This window comes from Suncus etruscus, chromosome 2 (assembly GCF_024139225.1).
Source record: "Suncus etruscus isolate mSunEtr1 chromosome 2, mSunEtr1.pri.cur, whole genome shotgun sequence".
Lineage (NCBI taxonomy): Eukaryota > Metazoa > Chordata > Mammalia > Eulipotyphla > Soricidae > Suncus > Suncus etruscus.
The window spans coordinates 165,154,792-165,167,747 of NC_064849.1; the positions used below are offsets into that span (position 1 = coordinate 165,154,792).

Below are 12,956 nucleotides of genomic sequence, written 5' to 3' on the forward strand. Positions count from 1 at the left end.
TGTTGGAACATTGTGTGCCTGAAAATCAACTATAAATAACTTGGTAATTTATGGTACCTATGCATGTAGTGGTGGTTCATATAATAGCCAGGATAAGAAAACAATTCAAATGCCCAATGCAGATGAATGGATAAAGAAGTTGTGGCATGTACACACACACACACACACACACACACACACAAAATGGAGTGCTATGCAACTATCAGAAAAGATGAAATAGTGCCAGAAAGCCCAAAAGCAAAAATAAACAAATAAGAAAACATGTGATTATGTAGTTGCAAAGTGGATGGAACTATAGAATATAATGCTAAATAAATTAAACCACAGAAAGAAAGACAAATTTTGGATGATCTTACTCATCTGTGGCACATTGAGAAACAGTAAGACGTGCTTGCTTCGGCAGCACATATACTAAAATTGGAACGATACAGAGATTAGCATGGCCCCTGCACAAGGATGACACGCAAATTCGAGAAAAAATAAGACAAGGGATTATACAGTATCAAGTAATGGCAAACCCTTAAAAAGAGCCTCATTAATAATAACAAACTGTTACTAATTTACTATTTTATGCTGCAATAAAAAATTGCAGAATTGTTTTCCTATGTACATATCAAATGCCATGTTTTATTACTCTATGCATCAAGATTTTGATTTTTTATTATATAAGGGCAATATACTAATAAGTTATTACTTATATATCTACTATAGATAGTTTTTCATCCTCTGGTCTCAAAATCAAAGTTATTAAAAATTTAATATATGTGTTATTTGCACATGCTTAAATATACATAAATATGCATTTTATTAGTAGAATTAGTGTGTTAGAGAAAATTCACTCAAACATTATGGGCTCTAATAGTCCTCCACAAAAATGATTACAATATAAATTCCACTAGATCACAGGGCTAATTGTAGGTTATGAGCCCAAATGTGTTGGGTTTTAGGATTCTCCCTCCGAATTTACTTACTCCTGTGCTCTATAATTCTCAGAATTTCATTTCATCTGAGGATTGAAAAATAGTATGGGTGTGATAGAACTTAAACGATCATGTATATGCAGAAGATAAATAAAATTAATACCCTCCAAATTAAATTAGCAATTTACATTGCCCTACCTTATAGAAGTATGTCTATTGATCTTGGTATTTGTCACATAGCTAAAATGATCAGAAAAACTGCTATTTTAATAAAGTTTTATATGTATTTCTCTTGTTATAAATGACAACATAACATATGTATTTTAAGACACTCTAGTACATCTTTTTCTGTTAATTATAAGTTTATATGACTGCAAATTATCATTCTATTTTTTATTTCATAAATGTTAAATGTAATTTGGAGATTTAATTTAACTTTTATTTTTTGGGGGGACCATACTCAGTGACGCTCAGGGGTTACTTCTGGCTCTGCGCTCAGAAATCGCTCCTGGCTTGGGGACCATATGGTACTCCAGGGATTCAAATGAGGTCCATCCTGGGTCAGCCACGTGTAAGGCAAATGCCCTATTGCTGCGCCACCACTTTGGCCCTGTATAAACTAAATTTTTAGAAGTTTGTTATTGTAGAGGTTTTTATAGTGGCTATCACTTATTTTGTTTAAAATATGGCATAAGCAGAAACAAGATTTTAATTACTGACTTTAAAAAGGATCACCATACACATTTAGAAATATGATAGTTTCAGTACCTGACAAGTGTGTTGAAAACCTTTGCACCAGTAGTTTTCTAGGGAGTTACTAATGAGAGTTACTAACTAATGTGGTCCTACAACTTTTGCATGAGTTTCTTTGGTTGAGCTGATTGATGCACACTGCTGGGCCTCTCCTGAGTTTTTGATTCAGATGTTCTGGGTGTTAATATTTATGTAATAGATCCTCAAGGAATTCTGATGCTGTTCTGGGGAACACATTTTGAGAACCATTGATGTAATGAGAACTTGGATACCAGTGTTAGGCACACTTTGTCATACTCAGGCAATACTGTCTCCATGTCCTATTGATTTTGGTTTTGTGTTTTTGTGCCATACCAGGTGGAACTCAGGGCCAACTCCTACTCAGGGCTTGGAGTCTCTTTTGACAATATTCAGGTGACTGTGCAGTGTTGGGAATGCCATTCAGGCCTTCTGCATACAAAGGTATGTTCAGTCCACTTTCTCTTATAATCTGTCATCCTTCCTTCTATAACTATTTAAATTTTAGAATGCTAAGAATATTATTCTCCTTGATTCTCCCTATTATCATCATTCTAAGGAAACACTTCTCACTTTAGTTTTCTCAAATGTGTTTCGTTGTTCATTTCTGCCCTTAATTTATATTTCAATTCTTTTCTGCATCACCAAAGACACTATAAATTTGCATGCATGCATGCATAGGTACATCTGTGTACATGTGTTTTCAGAATGTATGGGATTATTTTAATTTCAAGAAGTAAAAAATGTATTTCAAACAAAATGTGTTTCTGGATGGAGTAGAGACAACAGCCAATTACACTTAAATTGCCATTGTTTTGAAGTTGTTAAGATGGTGATATTAAAAAAATGTCATGTTTTGTAAAAAGGAAGAAAAGTGTAAGGAATTATTTTTTTATCTGGCTAGACTGAATATTTTAACACCAGCCTACTCATTTCCTCTTCTGAAGAAAAAAATCTGTAAAGGAAACCTTGGAGAATGTGCATTTTAGATGGACTCCAGTCCGGTGAATCATCACTTCTCTCTTGAAGAAAAATTTAGCAATGTTTCATTGTACTCAAATGTTGATGCTCCTTAATATTTTATATTAGATTTTTCTACTACTTGGGAGTTGTTTTCATTTGAGTCAGAGATCGTTGAAATGCTCCTTTCTTCTAAGCATTTTAAGCATTCAAAATATTGTCCCTTAAAATGTCTTTGCAAATTTAGCTCTGTGGTAGAGCAACATCCCCAGATAAATAATTTCTAGGCTAAATACACAGCATCAAAATCTCTCTTTCAGGAGCCAGGGAGATAGATCAGTGACCAAGCATTTGCCTTGCATGTGTGAGGCCTAGGTTTGATCTCTGGAACCTTTCAGAAGTCCCTTTTAAATCTCTTGATAATGAAGGGCATGCATAAATTTAGCCCTAACTCATGACTGTTCAAAGGAACAGAAGAATTCTTCTTTGAATAAATGAAATCTAGTCATAAACTCAAATTAGTATATTGTTTCATCTTATTGTTAGCACTTCATTTGTTTTTTATAATTCTTCTTTTTTTTTTTTTTTGTTTTTTGGGCCACACCCAGCGGTGCTCAGGGGTTACTCCTGGCTGTCTGCTTAGAAATAGCTCCTGGCAGGCACGGGGCATCCTATGGGACACCAGGATTCGAACCAACCACCTTTGGTCCTGGATTGGCTGCTTGCAAGGCAAACACTGCTGTGCTATCTCTCCGGGCCCTTTTTATAATTCTTAACATCCAACTGGGATTTAGAAATACCTAAATGTATAGCAGATTGCAATTTACGAATATCATAGGAATGTGAGGAACAAAGAAGCTTCAGGTCAAGTAAGCTGTAGTGGAGTGGTGAGTTCCAACCTATATGTGATCTATTCTGAGTTTCCATTTGTTTCTTTGATGGAAGACCTGAGGAATCATGAATCAAAGGTATATTGATTCTTAGACTTAGCTTTAACTTTTGAATGATTTGTATAGTAATATATTCATAGACTTCATGATATTTTTAGAGGGTAGGCGGCTTGGGCCATTCCTGACTGTGCTCAGAGCTTCCTCTTGTTCTGCACTCATGAGACCATATCAAAAAGCCAAATTTAAAATCATCATTATATGTGATATACTTTATATAACAGACTTCCTTAAAAGTATGATCAAATCAGAAAATCAAGGTTACAGAGTGTAAGAAGTTAACTAGAAACCACACACAATGTTTGTGAGAATTCCTTGTCTGCTGTGAAAAAATTTTACCTCTCTTTTAATAACAAGCAGAATGTGAAATAATGGTAATCCAAATTCCTCTGCTCAACCCCAGGGCAAGAATAACATCAGTCTCAACATCAATATTCAGCTATGTTCTCTGCATGCAAGCTTTGAAAATCTCAGAGCAATTTGCAAGCACCAGGAAGAATGGCTCACAGATCAGTTTTTCTGAGGCTAATCCAGTACTTCAAAATATTCAACTGGCGTATTTTAGTTTGATTTAACCCAAGATAGGTCTCAGCAGCACAAAAGAGTAGGTGACACTTTAATCCTATCTTCTTTTATGGGTACTCTTCTCTATGTACTCACAACCTAGCCAAACACCCATAGTCATTGCTCCCTTCTAAGAAAACACCTCTTCTAGGCTCTACCAGGAGAAGGTAATAGAATAAAGAAAACAGTGAGTGGGCATCTGGGTTTTATAGCCCCACTGTGCAATGTGGAAGACAGCTGATTCGTCTTTTCTCTGTACCTCAGTGGATTCTAAGTATCTGAGGGTATCAGCATTCTACACTTATATTAAAGTATACGAAACCACCGAGTAGACTTATTTTACCCCTCAGCCCCAACCCCAAATAAGTTCAAAGCCTGAAAGCAGAAATCTGCTTCCCAAGTCAGTTTACCTGCTTGTTGGTTACCAGGCTGTACAATTTACATTAATCCATCACTTGGATTCTTATAATCCAACAGTGCTTGTTCTGTAGCATATGCGCTACAATAATGATTAAATGACAATAAAAATGTTGGTTTGATAATGCTTTTCTTTCTCCTTTCTTTCTTTCCTTCTTTCTTTTTTCTTTTTCTTTCCTTCTTTCTTTTTCTTTTTCTTTTCTTTCTTCCTTCCTTCCTTCCTTTCCTTCCTTCCCTTCCTTCCTTCCTTCCTTCCTCCTTCCCTCCCTCCCTCCCTCCCTCCCTCCTCCCTCTCTCTCTCTCTCTTTCTTTTCTTTCTTTCTTTCTTTCTTTCTTTCTTTCTTTCTTTCTTCTTCTTTCTTTTCTTTCTTTCTTTCTTTCTTTCTTTTTCTTTCTTTCTTCTTTCTTTTTCTTTCTTTTCTTTCTTCTCTTTCTTTCTTTCTTTCTTTCTTTCTTTCTTTTTTCTTTCTTTCTTTCTTCCTTTCTTTCTTCTTTCTTTTCTTTCTTTCTTTCTTTCTTTCTTTCTTCTTTCTTTTTTCTTTTTCTTTCTTTCTTTCTTTCTTTCTTCTTCTTCTTTCTTCTTTCTTTCTTTCTTTCTTTCTTTCTTTCTTTCTTTCTTTCTTTCTTTCTTTCTTTCTCTTTCTTTCTTCTTTTCTCTTTCTTTCTTTCTTTCTTCTTTCTTTCTTTTTCTTCTTTTCTTTCTTCTTTCTTTCTTTCTTTCTTTCTTCTTTCTTTTCTTCTTCTTTCTTTCTTTCTTTCTTTCTTTCTCTTTCCTTTTTTTTTCTTTTTCTTTTGGATTTTGGGCTACACCTGGTGACGCTCAGGGATTACTCCTGGCTATGCACTCAAAATTTGCTCCTGGCTTGGGGGATCATAAGGGACTCGGGATGAAACAGTGGTCCATCCTGGTTCAACTACATGCAAGGCAAATGCCCTACCACTGTGTCATTGCTCCACCTCCTCTTTCTCCTTTTTTCTGCGGTTAGTCAAAGAAAGAAATTATAATTTGATTTCATCAATGTTATGAAATAATTATGTCATACTGAAATGTGGCAGCTTCACATGTGAAGAAAGGTATTTGATCACCACTAATTTGATTCTGAAACTATCTTTTTCTAGGATAGAAGTTCTCAGCCCTTGTTGTACTCTGAAATGTTCTGGGCTATTCTGAAAAAGTCAAGAAGTGCAGGCTCTGTATGAATAACTGAATAGGTTCCTCTGTGTGGGTATGTTTGTAATCATTGCAGGTATTCCTAATGTCTTTGGGAGCAATATGTCTCCCAGAGATGATTTAAAATAGTTTGGGAATTGAAAAGGGCATTTAAATTTTTTATGCAGTGTCTCATTTCTTATCTCTTTCTGTTCTCCAATGAGTTATATGCCCTTGTATTTCTAATAGTTTTTATGTACTGTTCTTATATTCAGTTCTGCCCCATTTTCTGAGTTCATATCAATGGGATACAGTAAAAAACATTTCAAACGCTCTTCGATCACTTTGTGATGCTTGTACTTTTAGCTAAATTAAAACCATAGTGTACTCCTTCAACACAACTTGTCATAAACTTTAAGTTCTTATTGTAAATGGCTGTGTTATTCTTGTTTTGTGGGGTGAGCAATACCCACCCTCCACCAGAAGAAAAGAATTATTTTCCCTGTCAAAATGAGCTCAGCTCTATATCAGTTGTTCTTCCTATTTAAGAATATTTTCTCATTAAATCTACCTAACCCATTGAAAGTTTTCTCTCTGTTTTTATCCTACTAAAGGAAATATATCTTTCTTTTGGTAAAAGGCAAAATATTTATACTATCCAAAGAAAAACCAGAATATTCTACTTCCTTCTCTCTCTCTCCTCTCTCTCTCTCTCTCTCTCTCTCTCTCTCTCTCTCTCTCTCTCTCTCTCTCTCTCTCTCTCTCGTGGTTTTTGGGTCACACCCAGCAGTGCTCAGGGGTTATTCCTGGCTCCAGGCTCAGAAATTGCTCCTGGCAGAAGCATATGGGGGACCATATGGGAGACTGGGATTCTAACCGATGACTTTCTGCATGAAAGGCAAATGCCTTACCTCCATGCTATCTCTCTGGCATCTTTTTTTTCTCTTTTAGGTATGTATTGCTATTCTCTATAAAACCTATAAAAGATATTTGTTTAGTCTTGCCCTTAAGCCTGCATTTTTCTTTTGAATGCATATCTTTTGTTTGGGGGGGGACACCACACCTGATGGTGCTCAGGGGTTATTCCTGGCTCTGCACTCAGAAATCACTCCTGGCTTGGGGGACCATATGGGGTGCTGGTGATTGAACCTGCATTAGTCCTGGGTCAGCCAAGTGCAAGACAAATGCCCTATCATTGTGCTACCATTTCACATACTATAGAAATGATCCCTAAAAGTATAGTCTGCATTGTGCTACCATTTCAATAAAACTAAATTACTTTCATATAAATTCATTATATACATATATATGTATTTATGTGTATATATATATACACACTCCCATACATAAGAATAGTTAACTTAAAAAAATAGAGTTATTTAGGTTAAGTTGATATATCTCTAAAAAATTCAGCAGGATATATTTTAAGAATACATGTCAAGTATTTAAATAATTATTTTAATAGGTAATTGACTATGCAAAAGATGTCAACAATATGTTTAGAATATTTAGAAAATAATTTTAATATTTCCACTTGTAAATATTTGGCACATAGGAAGGATATTCTGACATTCTCCAGAAACAAACTCAACAGAATAAAAACTTAATTTCTGGAAAAGGGAACTCAGTATCATTACAGGGCTGATCCAGGTGGAAATTTAAAACGGACAACCCTGAATAAAACACCTTCAAAAGTTATGCTTTCCTTTTTCTCCTCAGAAGATACATGAAGTTTTTCCTACATAAAGTTTTTCCTACACAAAGTTTTTCAAATACTAAATAATATTAATATGAATGGTTAAGTAGATAAACAACAAATTCTGTCTATCAAAAGAGGAAAGAAGACTGAAGAGGTAAGTGCAATGAATAAAAGATAGAATTAAAATTTCTAGAGTATTTTAAATGTCTTACTTCTTGAAATGATTGAGTCTGATATATTACTTTTTATATATGTAAAATATTTTACAATAATGGAAAATATATAGTTACAAAGCAACTTGCAATGTGTGTGCATATAAGTGCAGAACTTCTGGAAGGATGTACACTTATGTATATAGTAAAAAAGAATCACAGAAGACTTTGTAGATGTGGAGGGAAAATTTCTCCCCCAACACTAGTTTCTCAGCCTGGTAGAACATCAAAACAGCATTAGAAAGAAGAATAGAAGAAAAAAAACAAAGTTAATTAATTATGTGGGGTAAATTTACATAGAAAATGAGCGTTCAGAATCCAGCGAGGAAAACGAGGATATAGATCCTGAACTGAGAGATGGGGACCTGGGAGAGATGAAGGGCACTTGCACTGCAAGGACACAGTGATCCTATGATAAAGAATAGGTGCGTACTCATTCTTATGACAGGCTCTTGGATAGAAAGGTTATTTTTTAGAGATGACCTTGATTTAAGTACAACTCCCCTCTGCAACAATATCTGTCCAGTTAATGAGGAAGTAAAATTTTCTCAGGAATTTACAGGGCCTCAGTTGACCTCATCTTGATAAAAGCTACATGTGGCAGTGACACCTTTCGGAGACAAAATTTTCATTCATCCAACAAGATATCGCTTAAAAAAAAGATATCACTTTAGATGTAAAAACAAAATATAACATGGGATGCAGGAACTGGGTATTTAATATTTAATTTTTAAATATCATTTAAATGTTTAAAGTGCAGCTAAAGTGCTTGCCCTTACTAGCTGTGAGTCTGGATTTGATTCCTGGTATGATCCACACACCCCAATCAGGTATCCTAGTAATACTGCTCTCTGGGATCGCCAGAACTACAAGCCATTTTTTTTTTAGGTAAATTAATTGAGGTAACCAGTTGTGCATAAGTATCAAAGGGAGGTGCAATACTCAACAAAAACAGCCAGAATATGCATGGGCTCTTCAGCTAATAATTGTGACCCTTCCAGTGAGCTCTGGTGGCCCAATGTGTGAGCACTGCAAGCCAAGAGCACATAGTGCACTAGACAATCACTACAGCAGGGTAAAGAGGAAAAATAAGAAATATGAATATTGGGGAGGCCAGAGAGATACAATGAGTAAGACCACTTACTTTGTACTATAGCATATCCAGATTAAATTCTCCGCACCACATATGAACCCCAAGGTCCATCAGGACTAATCCCTGAGTGCAGAAACCAGGATTCAACACACTGAGCCATGGCTGCTGACTGTGGTCCAAAACCCAAATATTTATACATATAAGATAATTATAAAGGAATATATGAGATTGATAAACAGTTACCGTGCTTATATTGTGGGAGAATGTGGGAAAGCTCCAGAGACAAAACGAAAGGATTTTTTACATTGGTGGTGGGATTGGTCTTGGAACAAAAGTATTATGAGCAACTATGTAATATATGGTCTTTAAATAAAGGAAGTTATTTTAAAAAAATCTAGGATACAATATAGTCAACAAATTCAAGAGCAAGTTTTTCTTAATAAAGAATAAACAAGATCTACAACTCTAACTAGAATTTGGAGGGGAAGAAAGTGGAAATTTAAATCAATAGGATCAGAAAAGAAAGGTGAGAAAATTAATAACTAACACCTTAAAGTACAAAAGATCAAAAGGGTTTACTATGAAACAATGTATGCCACTAGAGAACATATAAACTGAATGAATTAATTCGAATCATACACATCCCAATATTATAACCTCCCAAGAATCAGGAGAAGTAGAAAACTTGAACAGAATTAATTAAAAAAAAATCTTCCTTGGGGCCACAGAGAGATATCACAGTGATTTGCTTTGCATGCAGAAGGACAGTGGTTTGAATCACAGCATCCCATATGGTCCCTTGAACCTGCCAGGAGGAGCAATTTCTGAGCATAGGGCCATAGACCCTGAGCACCGCAGGGTGTGGCCCAAAAACAAAACAAACAAACAAAAATCTTCCTAAGAACAAAATAACCTGGTATGATGAATTTACTGGTGAATTTTATTAAAATATCAAAGAAATATTACTGTGTATAATCCTCAGACTCTTCAAAGTATCAAAAACATAAATATTTTCTAACATCTATTATAAAGCCATCACTATCATAATTTCAAAAGCATAGGTATCACTAAAAAGAAAATGCTGCCATATATTCATGATGAACAGTAACTCAAAGATCTTCAACAAAATCTTACTAAACAGAACCCAAAAATGTATGAAAATGATCATAAACTATTATGAAGGATTCATTTTAGGAATGTTACAGCATATGCAAATGGTTCAATATATGTGGATGGTATATTGTATAAACATACATGTATGGTATGTACATATATGGCATATATATGCAAACTATATGGCATACATATTATATATAGGTACGTAAAGTTAGATTAACTAAAAAACGCTAAACAAAGGTGTTCTTTGAACATCTTCTTCCCAGTAAAGTAATCTCTTCTTTTGGTATGTAAAAGCTTTCCTTTATTACAGGACCTTCCCCTACCCTGGAGGATTTGATTCTAGACAATAAAGAGAAAGCAGATCTGGCTTTTGGTGGGCATGAAGGGAGAACATGGCAGAGAGAGGCCATAAAGTGAAAAGCAGACTGAGTTTGATGAATCTCTTTCCTGACTGCTTGGCATTATTTCTTTGCTGCTACCCTGCTTCATCAAGCCCGTCCACCCAAGGGATTAAGAAATATGTCTTGGCTATTTACAATAGCCATACTCTAGAAACCAAGATGACCTTCAACTAGATGAATGGCTAAAGAAACTGTGGTACATATACACAATGGAATATTATGCAGCCATCAGGAGAGGTGAAGTCATGAAATTTTCCTATACATGGGGATGGACATGGAATCTATTATGCTGAGTGAAATACGTCAGAGGGAGAGAGAGAGGACACAGAATAGTCTCACTCATTTATGGTTTTAAGAAAAAGAAAAGACATTCTTGCAATAATTTTCAGAGACAAAAGAGAGGAGGGCTAGAAGTTCCAGCCCACTACATGAAGCTCACCACAAAGAATGTGAGTGCAGTTAGAGAAATAACTACATTGAGAACTATCATAAACAACGTGAATGAATGAGGGAAAGTAGAAAGCCCGTCTTGAGTACAGGTGAGGTGGGTGGGGAGGAGGGAGATTTGGGACATTGGGATGGAATGTTGCAAGGGGGAAGGAGGGTGTTCTTTACATGACTGAAAACCAACTACAATCTTGTTTGTAATCAAGGTGTTTAAATAAAGATATTAAAAAAAGAACGTGGATTATAGGGTAATCTCATCACTCATGATTTTATTTTACATTTGTATATATGTGAACGATATATATTGAACCATTAAAATTCAATGAATATAATATGTTATTTAATGTAATACAACATATGAACAAAGGGAATAGTAAAAATTATATAATCATATCAATTTATACAGAGAATGCTTTATCTTTGAAGTGAAAACAGGAAAAGCAGAGAAAGAAAAAGAGAGAGGAAGAGAACATGAGCTTTTCCAAATTGGAGAGAGTCCTAGTACACATCCTAGCATTAATAAATGAAAGCACATATTTTAAGAGGTGACATGTGCATGCATGGGGCATCATGTGCATGGATTGGCAAAAAACGTGTACACTGGCAGAGAAAGATAATCCACTTCATGATAAAACTTTCAATAAAATAGAGATAAAAAACTACTTTACAACAAACACAGTCAACCATTTATACTCATGTTGAAAAACTTTAAGCCTTTCCTTTGAAATTTAGCAGAAGAAAACATGTCCACTTTCTCTGTTATTCAAAGTAGATTTGGATGTTCTAGCTGCTGCAGTTAAGAAAATATAAGAAAATAGACAATAGAGATAAGGACCATGGAGGACTAGTCCATGGTAGGAAGCTTGGCATAAAAGGGTAGGGGGTATGCAGTTAGGGAGAGAAGGGACAACGGTAGGCTGGAAATGATTGTCCTGGACAAGAATTGGGTGCTAAAAGGAAATAAATGATATGAATGATACCCTTTCAATAACAATATTCCAAACCACTTGACTAAAAGGAAAAAAAGGGGAGGAAAGAAAGAGAGACAAGAGAGACTGCAATAGAAATAGAGAAAAAAAATGCCATTTTTAGGCAGAGAGTTGGCAGAGAGGAGGTGGAAAGGGAACCAGGGAACATTGGTGGCAGGGAATGGGGCACTGATAGAAGGGATGGGTGCTGGAACATTGCATGACATGAAACTAAATTGGAAAAACTTTGTAACTTATGTATCTCAGGGAGATTCAATAAAAAAACTTAATTTATAAAAGAATAAGCAAAGGAGGAAAAGAGGTTCAGCTGCAACCAATAAGCTAGTAAAACTTGGGGCAGATAATCAGAATGCAAGCAGGGATGATTTCCCTTTCTGCCTGCAGGCACAGCCACCCGCAGCCACACCTGCCTATCTCCAACAGAAATGACTGAGCTTCACAACTGAACTAAAAAGTACTTGGTGAGTCGCTAGATCTTCCAGCTAAGGTCAATCTACAGAGTGAAAATTCAGGGGAATTCTCAGAATAGGAGACGATCAACACCCCTTCGCCACTGGAAAACCCAGCTGTCTCTGTCCTCACCAGTCATTTTCCTGGCAGAAAATCTTTGTAGGTCCACTACTAAGCTCCAAAGTCAAGTGAGGGCCACCAACTCTTCCCGGGTAAACTGGTCTGAGCTGAAACGTGGGTCTGGAGTCTTCTTGGAAGGAAGGCAAGAAGATTCTCCCTTTCTGCCTGAAGGCAGAGCAGCCTGCAGCCACATCCATCACCCTCTAATACAAACAAAAACGACCCAGATCTACAACTTAATCTTATCAAACTGCCTAGTTACCAAAATTTTATAGATCTTGTACTGTGTGATTATGCAATACCTCAAAATTTCGTAGTAGTGTCAGCCTACTATCTTCACAGCCAATCTAATGGGAAGGTTGCGCAGGAGTCCACCAAGCTCAGTAAGCCTAAACAGTAATATAGAAAGTACAGTTAGAATCAACCACATCCCAGTGCATCCTCAGGCAATGACTTTACTAACACCATTGAGAAATATAATAGCATACTTGAGTGATATAAATTTCATTTGCCTTTGTGCTGTAACAAAGATAATGAAGTGTATTTGTTTGTGCCTGCAAGGGGTGGGAAAGTGGGGACGCTGGAGAGAAGATCGCATTGGTGGTGAGATGGGTGTTTGGCTATTTAATGCTTGCAAAAACTGTATTATAAACAACTTGATAACTCATGGTATTACGATGAAAATTTAAAAAAAGAA

General features: G+C 35.9%; 1 non-coding gene across 1 annotated transcript; it reads left to right on the forward strand.

Annotated features, from left to right (window-relative positions):
- Positions 1 to 387: 387 nt before the first annotated feature.
- Positions 388 to 494, forward strand: LOC126002247 (U6 spliceosomal RNA). The gene has a single exon (XR_007493004.1). It is a non-coding gene; the product is annotated as a U6 spliceosomal RNA (small nuclear RNA).
- The last annotated feature ends 12,462 nt before the right edge of the window (positions 495 to 12,956 follow it).